This window comes from Saccopteryx leptura, chromosome 5 (genome assembly GCF_036850995.1).
Source record: "Saccopteryx leptura isolate mSacLep1 chromosome 5, mSacLep1_pri_phased_curated, whole genome shotgun sequence".
NCBI classification, from domain to species: Eukaryota; Metazoa; Chordata; class Mammalia; order Chiroptera; family Emballonuridae; genus Saccopteryx; species Saccopteryx leptura.
This window is the reverse complement of record NC_089507.1, coordinates 2,703,347-2,718,431: the sequence shown is the minus strand read 5'-3', so window position 1 is coordinate 2,718,431 and position 15,085 is coordinate 2,703,347. Positions and strand designations below refer to the sequence as shown.

General features: G+C 49.7%; 1 long non-coding RNA gene across 1 annotated transcript; it reads left to right on the top strand.

Moving 5' to 3' along the window:
• The first annotated feature begins 11,535 nt into the window (after nucleotides 1–11,535).
• LOC136405903 (uncharacterized) lies at nucleotides 11,536–14,869 on the top strand. The gene is made up of 3 exons (XR_010751590.1): nucleotides 11,536–11,673; nucleotides 12,727–12,886; nucleotides 14,737–14,869. It is a non-coding gene; the product is annotated as an uncharacterized lncRNA (long non-coding RNA).
• The last annotated feature ends 216 nt before the right edge of the window (nucleotides 14,870–15,085 follow it).

Genomic DNA, 15,085 nt, shown 5'->3' with positions numbered 1-15,085 from the left:
ACAGCAATACCCATGGAGGAGACGCCTGGTTACCGCCCCAGGACAGACAGCTAGTGGGGAGAAGCCACTGCCGTCGTGGCAGGTAGATTCCCTAGGCCCCAGGCCAGAAAACGGGGGAGTCCGGTACGTCTTCACAGCAGTAAATACTGCCACCAGCCTGGGAAGTGTCTACCCCAAAAACACATCACACAGGCTTTAAAGGGCCTTTCAGCGGCCTATGGCTGCCCACTAACAATTACTAGTAACCAAGGGACCCCTTTTACTGGACAAGCTACCCAGAGGTGGGCTAAGGACAATGATGTACACGGACAGTTGCATGTGTCGTATCGCCCTCAAGCTGCCGGCATACTTAAATGTTTCATCGGGCTGTTAAAAAAACAAAACAAACAAAAAAGCTAAAGACACTAGTACCTGCTGCAAACCAGCGTGGCTAGTAATCCCAGGTCCTGAGTGGGAACGGCGTGGAATTAATAGGCTGAAAGAGAAAACGATGGGCTCAGGAGGACTCTTTTTTAAGTTTATTTTTTTATTTTTTATTTATTTTTAAGATTTTTAAAAAAATTTTTTTAAATTCATTTTAGAGTGGAGAGAGAAAGGGAGAAAGAGAGACAGAGAGGGAGAGAGAGAGAGAGAGAGAGAGAAGATGGGGAGGAGCTGGAAGCATCAACTCCCATATGTGCCTTGACCAGGCAAGCCCAGGGTTTCGAACCAGCGACCTCAGTGTTCCAGGTCAACGCTTTATCCACTGTGCCACTATATCCACTGTGTCAGGCTATTTATTTATTTATTTTTAGGAGGACTCTTTGCCACACAGAAGACAGCTTGCAAAAGGTGAGTCTCCACCCCACTACCTGCTTTATTTATAGGGCAAAGTGAGGCCATTAGCAAACAAAGAGATAATTAAAACAAAGTCACATTTCCAAGGCAACCCAAGAATTCTCCCAAGTGCAGAAAACCTCCACCCTGCATAACATCTTAATTTCAAGAAACAAAGAATAAAAAGGAAACTGCCTCCAGTCTCTCCGAGGGACATGGGGGATAGGAAGAGTACAATCGGGCATCACAGCTTACAGGAGGTGTGGAGAAAAACTTCGCCTTTAACAACTTAACCAAGCAAGTGAGGTGAGAGGTTAGGATGAGTGCAAATACTCAGCTTCATAGTGAATATGGAGGAGTGGTGGGGGGAGAACTTAGCCTTCTGCTAAGCCTCGAACTATCGATACAAGAGCTTTGCTACTTGTAGTCTCCCACAAGTACCAACAAACAAACAAACAAAAAACAGTAAAAGCGACAGCTTCCCATGGCGGTGCAGCTGCTAAATGAGCAGTCTCACCAAACAGAAATAAAGCCCTCTGGACCGGGTACTGAAAGGGACAACTTGTCGCCTTAAGGTGACCCCTTCTAGATCCACAAACCTACACATACAGGTACAGGATGGAGCCCTAGAGCCACCAGCTCCATCCACAGTGGCCCCAGGATGGGGGAAAAAAAAATAAGAAAACTGGCTATAAAAACTAGAGACAAAGGGGTATCCATAAATAGTGTTACCAAAACCATGGGAAACAGGCCTAAAAAAAGACTTGACCCTCGCACCCTGGCTCACCACGTGGCCGACGGAGGCTGCGAGCCAGGTTGCCTGCTGCAGCTCCCTCCTCCCTTCTAAAAGGCGCGGTTGCTGGTTGCCCTCAGACTGTGCAGCGTGCCCTTGCACACAGTGGCTCTTAGTGGGGGCCCCTCTCCCGACTGCGGGTGTTCGAGTCTGGGACCAGCGACCAGGAGGCTCTTCCATGCCGACCACCATGCTCTCACAGGGCGACAGGGTGGCTTCCATTCCCCCTGGGGGGCGGGACTGCCTAGGACGGCTTCACTTTCAATCCTGTCACATTGTCCAGGCTGACTGCCGGCCACAGTCTCATGCCATGTGCCCACACTTTTGCATGGGGGCTTCAGCTGTCCCATTGTTGGGCTTGCACCGAGCTGCCTGCAGAGACGGCGGAAGGGCTTCCCTGGCCTGTTACCCCTGCCTCCCTCCAGAGCTGGACTAAGTTACGCACCTGGAGCGCCCATCACACGAGTCCAGAATCAAATGCATGCAACAAACTATTAAAATGCTTCTCCAAAACTCTCGTCACAATAAACCACCCTTGCTAGGAAAAACTGTGTCTAACAGTTGGGAGCAGGTGACAGGCATTCATGTAAAGCTTTTACAGGTAGCCCCCTCTTTATATAAAACGGCGCAATGACAGTGTGCCCAACCTTACCGTGGGCTGGCCACCACAGACGTGTGTGCCAACCTGACAGTGTCTTGCACCACGAATCACTGATGGGATCAAAAGAAGCCTGTAAATACGAAACCTACAAGTTTTCTGCCAAAAGACGGTTTGTAAGTCTGTGACGGTACGGCCAGCCCTACCTGCCGGCTCACTGGACTGGCCAGTATACTTGGGGTCGCCCGTTTAGCTATGACAAGATGGTACAGACATTGCCACAAAAGCCCCAAAATTGGGACCCCGTATATCACCACTGACATTAAAAAAAAAAAAAAAAAAAAAGCTCACTGGTGGTTTTACTTTCTGGATCTCTTTGTACCCAGGGGTCAGGGTGGGGGTGGCACTATTAATATAAAATTACAGGTTAAGAGGTTGGGCCAACACATAGCCCAAAGCATTAAATGTCACTCACCACTCCCTAAGTCTCCTTGATGAGACTTCCCAGATGCAGAAAGTAGTCTTACAAAAAAACCGCATGGCCTTAAATTTACTTACTGCAGTGCAGGGCGGTACTTGTGCCCTTGTGCATATAGACTGCGGAGTGTATATTCCCGATAATCAACAGCATATCTGAGAGGCTTTGCAAAAAAATAAATGCTAAAATGTCAGCCCTGTCAAAGGACCCGCTCTCCCACTAGTGGGAGAGCCTAAAAATATCCTAAAAGGGGGCCTTGCTTATTTTAACAAACATAGCAGGGTGGCTAGTAATAGCCTGTTGTCCCTTCTACTACTACTGTGGTGGCCTCTGGGCCCAAGGTGGTGCCCTAAGGGAGAAGGCCAGGTGCCCTGAACTCTAGGAGGGTGGAGTGCTAGAGCCCAGTTATGAGGTAGAGCCCAGGGCGCATGCGCAGTAACTGTGCCAAAGGACAGGACCCAAAAGTGGGAGCGCATGCGCAGTTGCTCCCACACTTACATAACCTGCTGCCTTGGCTATCGTTGACTTCAGCAGAAGGGGGTCACGTATGTAAATCCTTCTACACAATATAAAAAACTGGCCACTCCTGGGTCCATGGGCTTTGGCACAGTAACTGCGCAGGCGCTCTGGGCTCTAGCTCCTAACTACGTAGCGTCCCTAATCAAAACGGCAACAAGGCAAGGTGTCCACTCTGGGTTTCTCATGTAGAGCAGCAGTGCTGTTTCTTTGAAATGGGGGCTCGATTCCTCACACAACTCTTATCTCTTAGGCTCTGGGCTCCTGGCTTCTGGGTCCTTGTGTGGCCCTGAGGCCTCCCTGCCTCCAGACACTGACTGATGGAGTCTTATTGCTCTGCAGCGTATCACGTGAGCATAGCAGAGAGCGACTGATCAATCTCTGAACAGAAAGCAGGAGGCCTACAACGGCTTGGAGTGAGAGGCCATAAATTTAAAAGCCAATTTTTCGGGGGAGGTGGAAAATTCGATACAGGCTAATATCCTTGCAGGAAACCCACCCATTGAACAAGGAATACATTTAACCTGCCTATTGGCTCCCACTTCCAAATGTGGTTCTACCTCCCTTTCTAACCTGATTTCCCCTTCCTAGGCCCAACTGGGGAATGAATTCTCAACTCATTTCCTTTTAACTAGAGCACATTTACATGAAAACAGCTGCATGAGGCTAGTGGTTATTGTATTGGATAGTGAGCCCCAGAGAGACCCAAGTGGGAGTCCCCAGACCATCACATGCTGGGTCCTCATCCTCTCAGTGCCGGAAGCAGGTGGAGGTGGTTGAGGCTTTGGTGGGAGGAAGGCCCTCTTTGCTGAGTGTGGCACACCTAAGTGCCAGCCCCATCGTGTGATTGAACGTGGGCGTCAGCCCTGGCCTCCCCATGACCTTCCAGGTCCTCAGCCAGAAACTCCCCTGACACCAAGGCTCCTTCAGTATTTAAACCCTTTGGATTGAATGCTTCGGTTCATAGTTTTAAAAATTCCTTCATTGACTCATGCCAGGCACATTTGCCATGACTCAAATCTGCAAACTCCTTGTTGCCGAGGTCCAGCCCCGGGGGGAATCCAGGGGTCCCACCGGAAGAGACGGCATCAGCACGAATTGAGTGAGAGAGCCGAATTCTTTTCTTTCTCTTTATTCTCTCATTAGCATTCACTGCCAGGCATCTCCGCCAAATGCTGGTCTAGCTTTCTTTTTATGCACATACACTAAGTTATAATCACAAGGTATTTTGTTTCACTATGGTTACATATTTCCAGATAACAGTTAATTCATATCTATAAGCTACAAATTAGGTGGTAAGTCATTTCAAAGTACAGTTATACAATAACTTGAATAGCAATAACAATATTGGTACAAACTTCTAAAAGATTAGTACTAATTAATAACTCTACCTTACTGTTGTTGTGAGTCAGGGGCGCAGAGAGAGAGATTAGCAGACGAAATCATCAAGGACTAGCAAAGGACCACCGCTTGCTCAGGCAAATGGCCCTGAGTTCATGCAGTGTCCTAATTTTTCTCACAAGACTTCAAAAGGCTTGCTTATTAAGAAATTGGCCTAACATCAAGAGTAACTTTTGCTTAAAGATATATAGAGTGCACCTGCAAGATAGCTTAGTAGCAACATAATATCAGAAGGCATTAATTGCTATTGCTTCTATGGATCCCACCACATTCTTCTCCTTATTCTTGGAAAATACAAAAATCTCATGAGAATGTTTTACTGAGAAAAGCCCAGTAACTGCCTTCAGTCACAAAACAAGTCTTTTAACAAAACATTCTTTACTTGCCAGCTGCGCTCCCATCCAAGGCCACGCGACAGGCCACTCCACTACACTTTACCTAAGATTCTAATGTCTAATTAAACTTTATTCATTTACTATATTCATACACTAGTTAAGTTCTAACTTTATTCTTTCTAACATGATTAATAAGAAGAAATTCTTCTACAAACTTAACCCTTTATGAGGGATATCATGGCCAGCCTCTTATGTTTATGAGCCCAGTTCAAGGGGCTTACAGGCTTTTCTGTGGAACTTACACCTTCTGTCTCATTTCCAAAGAAATCACTACGAATCTACAGGGAAAGCACGGTACTATTATCCCTGTGCCATAAATAATAGCACTCACCCAGAAAAGGGGGGATATAAGGCCAGATTAATTCAAAAAGGTCAAAGGGGGAAGTATCGTTGTGCCTTTCCTTTGCGATGACTTTGTCAACCCGCAGCCATTGGTCTTGACTGCGGTGACTTTGTCAACCAGCAGCCGTTGGTCTTCTCTGCTGTGACTTTGTCAATCAGCAGTTTTTGATCTTCTCCTGCTGTGACCTTGTCAGCCAGCAGTTGTGGGTCTTCTCCTGCTGTGACCTTGTCAGCCAGCTCCGGACACCTTGTATGTGCATCTCCTACAAAACCACGTCCTGAAGCACACCTCCCGTTCTCAGCTGCCTCTATACTTGATGTCGTTTTATTAGCAGCGGGAAAATGGCACCAGCAACAAGTCAGGCCGGACCTCAGTTTAGCAACCTCAGTACCTGAGTTCTGGATAAGACAGAATTCAGAGTCAAGACTCGAACTGTAAGAGAGAGTTTATTTAGAAAGACTCAGAGGTAGAAGTGAGCGTAGGAGAAACGGGCTCAGGAAACTAGTTACAGAGGCAAACTGAGGGTCCCTGGAGAGTGAAAGAGAGAGGGAAGGAGGGAGGGAAGGAGCAAGGGAACTGAAAGAGGGCCAGGAGGAGGGAGGAAGAGGGAGAGGGAGAGAATGTGCTCCAGAAGAAAGAAGAGAAAGGGGAAGGGGAAGGGAAGGGGAAGGGAAGGGAAGGGAAGGGGAAGGGAAGGGAAGGTGTAGGGCCAGTGGCCGCCTTGGCCATGCAGGTTCTCATTGGAATCAAGCAGACGTAACGGAACTGTAAGCCAGAAAATGGTGGGCCATTCCCTTTATTAAAGTCTCCTAACAGCGGACGGGCAAGTAGGCAAAGAAGACCGCTTCCCTCGCCTCAGGATTCCCAAAGCCCAGGACTCATTCTTTGGACTCTCTCTCGGACTCCCTCTGGATTCTCTCTGCACTCCTCTGCAAAGCAGCCTGGGGGAATAAAACCTTCCCCAGCAAAGGATAGCAAACATTCACCCCTCCCAAGCAGGAAGGCAATCTGGGACTTGCTATCTGCTATCTGCCACCCTGAGGGCAAGCACCTGCAGCCTCCCATAGACTATACACACAGGGCCATGGCTCTGTCCCCAGACTAGGGGCAAACTTAAAAAACAAGACAACACATTTGTTTACCCAACAGAAGGAAAGGGAAAGGAAGGAAAGAAAAAAGAAAGAAGAGAGAGCATGCATGCAGGGTGCGTCTCTGAACCTAGGGCTTTTATCTGGAGACCTTCGGGGAGGATCCCAACATTCATCAGTTTTCCAGGTGTGCCTCTTGTGGTCTCCACTGATTGGTCGGCACTGGGGCCATGAGTCAATGCAGCTGGTCCTGATGTCAGCCACGGTGTTACTCTGCCTGGTTCTCCTGCTTTTCTGGGCCCAGAGCTGACACACCACTGAGGCCTGATGTCATCTCCAGGGGTTCATGCTTAAAGGAGTGGTTGTGCAAGGGCTTGTAGGCACCGGGGGCACTCCGCCCTGGTGACCCTCTGCATCTGGCCCCTCGTTCCTTCTCTGCTCGTGTCTAACTGACTTCTAAAATTTTACTGGGGTGAATGAAGGAGGTGGGTGCTGCATGCCGGCGGCCATGGCAGAGCTGTGACAGCCCCATGCTTGGCACCAAATCATCATGGCCCATCCCAACCCAGTGACCTGCTGACTCCTTTCCAACAGCTCTTCTGTGACTGCTGAACCAGCGAGGGTCGTGCGTGGGAGGGAGGGGAAGGGATGGGAATATGGAGAGACAAATGGCCAGAGTTTGGGAGGAAACTTTTAGTGTTAAAAATATGTTCAAATAGGCCCTGGCCAGTTGGTTCAGTGATAGAGCGTCGGCCTGGCGTGTCAGGGGTCCCAGGTTCGATTCCCGGCCAGGGCACACAGGAGAAGCGCCCATCTGCTTCTCCACCCCTCCCCCTCTCCTTCCTCTCTGTCTCTCTCTTCCCCTCCCGCAGCGAGGCTCCATTGGAGCAAAGATGGCGGGGGCGCTGGGGATGGCTCCTTGGCCTCTGCCCCAGGCGCTAGAGTGGCTCTGGTTGCAAAGGAGTGACGCCCTGGAGGGGCAGAGCATCGCCCCCTGGTGGGCAGAGCGTTGCCCCCTGGTGGGCATGCCGGGTGGATCCCGGTCGGGCGCATGCGGGAGTCTGTCTGACTGTCTCTCCCTGTTTCCAGCTTCGGAAAAATACACACACACACAAAAAATATATATATATATATGTTCAAATAATTGCAGTTTCCAATGATGGCCAATAGAGTGAATGACTAAAAATGAGCAGGGGATGGGTGTGCCACACAGGGCAGAATGGGACACATGTCAAAATGAACAAGAGTGAGTTGGGTGGGTGGGGACTGAGGGCAAACTGCCTTGTCACTGTCAGTTACAGACCAGCGCTCCCCTCCCCTGCTGCTGACGCCAGCTCCACGCAGTGCCGGAAGCTCACCTGTAGCCGGCCCTCCATCGTCTGCGGAGAAAGAATCTCAGCTCTCACTCCCTCTCACTCCTGCAGGGGACTCAACTAATTTCCGGGTGGAAAGCTATTTTTCCAACGTCCATAAAACGTGTGAACCTGAGTTGCTTTCTAGGAGTGGTCATTTTGGAAGAAACTGTGACCTAACGGAGGTGTGAATTCTGGGAAGAATAGCTATTTTATTGCTCTCCAAACTATCTCCAAGGATAGTTGGAAGACAGGAGCGTGTGTTTCTATTAGACAGCTATTGTCTGATCTGCATTCCCCTGGGTGCTCTTATGGACACGGGGACCTTGGCTGGAAAACACTGCCTAGGTGGAGGCTGATTTCTGAAAGCTCAGCAGGACCCATTCAGGGCCCTAGTTTGCCCATCATTCTCTTCCTTCTGCTTTTGCAACGGGGGTGGGGTGTTGGGGGGCAGCGACACCCCTCATCCTCAGTCTGGGATGAGTGACAACTGTGAAGAAATAGGTGGTCATGGAATGAAAGAGAAGGTTCTTTCAACGTAGGCGGAGAGAGAGAATGTCCAGCTGTCAGCTGGAAGTCTCCATCCAGATGTCCTCCCAACATCTTTCTTAAACTTGACGCGTCTCCCAAGTGGAACTTACCTGTCACTTACCTGTCGTTTCCCCACGACTGCCTGTCTGCCCTGCCCTGCCCACCTTCCAGTCCCCTGTAAAGGAAGACACTCTTGATCTTTCCCTCTCCTCTATAAGGCACTTGGTCAAGCCCAGTTGATTCTATGTCGCATGATGGGCCGGTCTTGATGCGGATTCCCCCGAAGAGACTGCGACAGGCCTGGGGCGCACGTGTTTGAAGACGGAGGTAACTGCAGACGCCGGAACGAGGAGTGGGAGGTGTGCGGCGGAAGGAAACGCTAGGAAAGGCTGCACTGTCCAGGCGGTCACCGCGATGGGCAGCCAGGGACCCTCTCCTGAACGCGGGAGCGAGCGCCATCCGAGGTTCTGCAACTTGACTGAGCACCCGCCCCGCGCTCAGGACAGTGCAGGGCAGGGGCGGGCAGGGCAGAACGCCGCGTTCCACGTTTCCCGGGCGACGGGGGCGGGCCGGCGGCGCGATGACGTCAGCGTCGGACGGTGTCCGAGAGGCGGTGCTGGTCCGACGGCCGGACTCCAGGCAGCTGCGCGCCCTTGGCTCTTCTTGGTTAGCGCTCAGTTCCAAGCACATTTACTGAGCGCCTGCTGTGTGCGCTGAGCGGAGCGAGGACTCGGCGAATAGGAGTGATCAGCGAGATCCGAAGGTCAAGCCCGCGTCTGCGTGGGAGCAAGGAAGCGAGGGGCCGAGGATCCGGCCAGTGCAAAGGCCCTGGGGCAACTGGGGCGGGGTGGGGGGGGGGCTGTGCAGAGTCCGACAAAGCAAAATTGCGGGGCACACAGGTGGCAAGGGCCGGGGTTCCGGAGGGTAAACGTGAGAGACATTTTGAGGAATTTGAATATAGTCCCCTGAGGTCATGGGACAGCTGTCACCTAAAGGGAGTGTGATCAGATCTGCATTACTTTTTTACTTTTTTTTTTTTTTAGCGAAAGAGAGAGAGAGAGAACGGGAGAGAGATGAGAAACAGACTTGTAGTTGCAACACTTTAATTGTTCACAGGTTACTTCTCATACTTGTCTTGACGGAATGGGTGGGGCTGAGGGGTCCTCCAGTTGAGCCAGTGACCCCTTGCCAGGGGTCGGGAACCAATGGCTCGTGAGCCAGATGTGGCTCTTTTGATGGCTGCATCTGGCTTGCCAACAAATCTTTAATAATAATAAAAAAATAACGTTATAAATATAAAACATTCTCTTCTATTACAATCCATTCATTTCCTACCGCTCATGTTCATGATTGCGGGTGGCTGGAGCCAATCACAGCTGTCCTCCGGGATAACACCAAATTTTTATTGGATAATGCCTAATATACAGGGGTAGTTGTATGGCTCTCAAGGAATTACATTTTAAAATATGTGGCGTTCATGGCTCTCTTATCCCAAAAGTTTCCTCACCCCTGTCCCAGTGAATGTTTTTTTCTTCAACTAATTCCTGACTCCCTTCATTCAGGTCCCTCTGAGCAGGGAGTAGAATGAGAACCACCTAACTTGTTTATCAACCCCCAACCCCCTTTGTCTGGGCATCCGTTTTTTCCTGACCATTCCCCAACCCCCTTACTAGTTAATGATATCCCCATCTCTCCCTTCCACCTTGGTGTGGCCATTTGAACTAGCCAATTGAGAAAAAATGAGGTTATATGGTCAATACTCCAGCCAGTGGAACAAGACCCAGCAGCCTAATGCCTGTGCTAGGGATAAAACCAGAATTTGCCCTCTGTCCAGCGCTTGCAAGCTGGTTTTCACTAGTGGCCGCACACCCTTTTGCAGAAGTGATTAAAGTTGGCTTGCTGAGGTATTTTAGTCTCCACAACTCAGGTTTATTTCCATCTTGAACACCAGTAACCTTGGGCTCAAGGCAGAGATCTTGGGGCTCAATGCAGCGACCCTGAGCTCCACCCGGTGAGCCTGTACTCAAGCTGAATGAGCCCGTGCACAAACCGGCAACCCCAGGGTCTCGAACCTAGGACCTCAGTGTCCCTGGTCGATGTACTCTCCACTGGGCTACCACTGATAAGGCTGCATTTTATTTTTTAAGTATGTTTATATTGATTGATTTTAGAGAGAGAGAGGAAAGGGGAGAGAGAGAGACATCAATTTGTTGTTCCACTTATTTATGCGTGTATTGGTTGATTCTTGTATGTGCCCCGACGGGATCAAACCCACAACCTTGGCCTGTCAGCACAGCGCTCTGAGCAGCTGAGCTATTCACCGGGGCAGATCTGATTTTTAGAGCTGCCTCTTCCACTGCAGAGAGGAAAGCTGGCTGGAGGTGGCTGCTGGCCCCGTGGTGGTGTGGGAGCCACAGCTCCATGCTGGGAACTGTTCCTAGTGCCTTTTGCTAATTCCAATAGTCCCGATACTAGGTACTGTGTCCTCACTGAAGGCCCCTGATGGTGTGGCCTTGGGCGACTGACTTCACTCTCACAAGTCCCAATGTTGTCAGCCAAAAAATAGAGGACAGATAGTACTTGGGTTTGCTACACCACTGAGGTGTCCACCTGCATGCAGGGATTGCTCAAGAACTGAGGTTATTCTGCCAGATTTAATGGGAGTGGAGAGAACCGAAAGGTTCAATGGGCACTAAAGAGGGGAGTGGGGGGCATTGGGCATGAAGCAGATGGGAATGTCAGGATGGCATCTGGGTTTATAGCGCCCCGACCCTTGGGCCACTGGCAAAGTGGGAGTGAGACTACAGGACAGGCTGGGTCAGGGTGCCAAGGTGTGTTCAGTGCTGAACATCCGGAGTTTAAGGACCTGCTGAAGAGGAGAGAGACGGGGTGCCCAGGAAACTGCCAAGTGAGCACGTGGATTTGGGAGCCGTCCGCCCATGGTGACCGCAGCCTGTTTACTTGGCGCTGTCTGGCTCCCGCCCCCTTGGCATCCATCTCCCCGCCCCCTTTGTTCAGGAGTGGAAAGGAGGCGACCTCCCCTCCCCTTCCGTTTGGGGAACGTCAGCATTAGCTTGGAATGTGGTCATTCTGTCTCGCCGGCCCTTTGGAGTTAGCTCTTTCTCTTATTTCTAGCATCTCGCACTTAACGCAGTTGTTCGTGGACGGTGTGAACCGACAGGTGAAGCCCGTTGACCCAGCCTGTCTGTCTGGTGCAGGTCGACGTCACGCAGGAAGGAAGCAGAGATACCCTGCTGCCCGACTTCCCCAGGGGGCCCCTGGACGTCTACCGCGCCCGTGCCTCCTTCAACTGGAAGGAGCTGGCGCTGTTCCTGGAAGGCGAGGACATGCTGCGCTTCAAGGTGAGGCTGCGGCTGCACGGCGATGTCCATGCTGACCCCCAGAGGGCTCGGGCAGGTGTTTCAGTTCATCAGCAGAGACGGGGCTTTGTGCTCTTAAAGCCGCATGGCTTCCCGGGGCCTCTCGTCCGTCTCTGCAAGGTGCGGGGCTGTTCCTGGGCGGGGACACAGGCTGGACTCCTCTTTGCACCGGGGGATGGCGGAGCCTCTGGAGCGCGGCCCAGTGCGGCTCCTAGTAACGGTGTGGAGTTAAGGAAACAGACTTATTAAGAAAAAAGGATGGGACCGGGAGGACTCTTCAAATGCTGATGGCAATATCCGAGTGCCCCATTGCCCCAGTTTGCTTTGTTATAGCCATATGCAAATCAAGGAAATCCTTGATACAAAGTTATACATCGGAGGCTAAAACAGGAACTCTCCCAAGGCATAAACAGGAATCGCCCCACCATGCATAAGTGAAATCAACCAACATCTGAACAAACAAAGAGTAAGAGGAAGAGCGTGTAAACTGCTTCCAGCAACTTAAGGAAGCAAGTGAAGTGGGTGCAAATACTCAGCATCCTAACCAATATGGAGGTGGAAGGGGGAGAACTTAGCCTTTTGCTAAGCCTCGAATCTACAAAGGCTTTTAGCCATTTATGGTCCACAACATATCCCCCCTTTTTTTCTATTTTTAATTTGTGTGCTGAGATTTCTACTTACCTGATTTCCTAGCTTCCCAGATCCTAATTTGCAGGCAGACTGAAAAAATACAGAATAAACACAAAATTTGCATAGCCAATGCTAATAGGTACCCAAACAAGTGTTCTAATTCATTACAGGGATTAAAGCCTTCAAGCAAATGCTTAGCCAATATAACAGGATCCATAAAAGAGCCTTTGCTGTTTTGAATGTCCTTAACATGTTCACCAAGTCCATGCTGACAAATCATCATTCCACATCCCTGCAAATGCAACCCAACCCCAGTTCAGTCCATTAGGAGCTGTCACAAGGAGCAAGAGTCCAGGAAAAGTTCGCATGGCACTGGAATTGTTGTCTTATTTCTATACTTTGCAGCGTGCGTCCAAGTCCCAATGACCGCTGCTTCTTGCTGGTAACAATTCAGGTAGACTGGAAAAGCCATCTGCAGTATGTATGGAGATGGAGCTTCTGTTCTTCTTAGCCTGAAGAGATGAGACCAGGGTGCTTTTCCCAGGCGCACTGCAACCGTGGTGTGGTGAGGAGAACCTTGGGATACACTAAGCTGGGTGGCAGAGGTAAATTCATAATAGAAGTTGGAAAAAAGGAGAAAGAGAGCTCTAAATTAGGAGTAGGTCCCAGCCTGAAATATGAATGGGGCATTGAGGCAGGAGGAATAAAGGAAACACTATATATTAAACAAAGCAGCAGAAAATAGGAGTATCAACACCCACAGCAGAGATCTTTGAGGGGATGAATAAAAACCCATATATTCAGGCAAGACATAGTAAATGACCCTTGTGTCCATAAGAAATGAGATCAGTTTACCTCTTACTTGGAAGATACCCTCGGCTTGTCCACGTGAGATGGGGTCAACGGCCCTGGGCACCTTTAGCCTACAGTGGCAAGTCCCAGCAGGCTGGGCAAGGTCAGGTCACAGGCTGCAGCAGGGCTGGAAGAGACAGAACCCTCCCTTAGAGGATTGAGTGGGAAGCTTACCTTCCAGTGTCCCTTTTTCCCACAGCAAAGGCATATAAGCCTGGCAGGCTTTAGCTCAATGACCTTCCTTTCCACTATTGAAGCAGGGCCCAGTTGGAGTTCTACGAGGCCCCTGCAGGGCGTTGGAGCCTTTAAGGGCGTATGCCAAGAGCTGGTATTTCAACTGATCTCTTTTGGGCTTTTTCTGCCTCTTGGTCATTATAGACCTTAAAAGCCATGCTCAGAAGATCTCGCTGAGGGGTTTGAGGATCCCCATCCACCTATGTAAACCTTTTCCATATATCTGGAACTACTTGGAAAAAAGACAAAACAGTGTTATGAGCTGGATCAAATAAAAGAGGGTAGAAGTTTGCAGGAGAAAAAGACTTGGTGTTTCCTGTTCATCAGCATTCAAAAGAAGATTTTTTTTTATTTTATTTTTTTTAAATATTTTATTTATTGATTTTTTTAGAGAGAGAGGAGTGAGAGAGAGAGAGAGAGACAGAGAGAGACAGAGAGAGAGAGAAGGGGGAGGAGCAGGAAGCATCAACTCCCATATGTGCCTTGACCAGGCAAGCCCAAGGTTTGGAACCGGCGACCTCAGTGTTCCAGGTCGACGCTTTATCCCACTGCGCCACCACAGGTCAGGCCCAAAAGAAGATTTTTAAGATAAGATAGATTTGCAGGAGTTCCAGGATATGGCTCCCCCTTTTATATTTTTTAAAATTTACCTTAAATATTTGCTGAGTACACTTTAATAACACCTTAACTTTAAAGATTGTAAAAAATACAATGTAATGTGAAAGGTTTGACAAAATATAGTAAATTGTTTTCCTGCATATGCAGGAGCATTGTCAGTTTTAACCAGTTTAGGAAGTCCAATAATAGAAAATGCATACATGCAATGAGCTATAACATGCTTAGCAGCCTCTCCTGTTTGGCAGAGGCTACTATAAATCCAGAATAAGTATCCACTGTAATGTGGACAAAGGACTGTTTGCCAAATGAAGGTATATGAGTAACATCCATTTGCCAAAGTTGTCCTGGTAGGAGTCCTTGAGGGTTAACTCCAAATGAAGGGACAGATTGTAGTATAGGACACTTTGGACAGGATTTAACAATTTGCCGTGCTGCCTCCCGAGAAAGTTCTGGTTTCTCCACCAGCAATCCTGGAGAAGGTGGAGACTTCCCCAGTCTCTCTCTCTCTCTCTCTCTCTCCTTCCTGTCCACCTCCAGCCATGCGAGGGAACCTGTGGTATAAGTCACAATACACCTTACAGTGCCAGGAATAAGGGCAGAAGAGGACCGTGTGTAGGGGCAGGACCAGGAGAGGAGAGGAGGGAAATGTCCCCAGCAGTCCCACACACTGGCTCTGACAGTCCCTCTATGCGTCATACTCGTCCTGCCCAGGGAGCGGTGCTGACACTCACCACCTGTGGGACAGAGGTGAGATCAAGGAGGGAAAATCTATCAGCTCACCGCTGTTTCCACGTCTAAGTCACGAGTGTAATTCAGTGCCAACCTGTGTCGTACAGGATTGGGAAGGTGATACTGTGGGGGACTCGGGGCAATCCCTGCGGAGGCCTGTTACCTAGGCCGTCCCCGCCCTGCACAGATTACTGACACAATCTCCTCCTTTAGTGTCAGCGTGTTGGACAAGTGCAGCCCTGGTGACTTCAAAGCAGGGTGCCAGCCTTGATGGTATCACAAGGGAATGGGTTTGGTCACAGTATTTCCACGTTGACTGCCTGACTCAAGA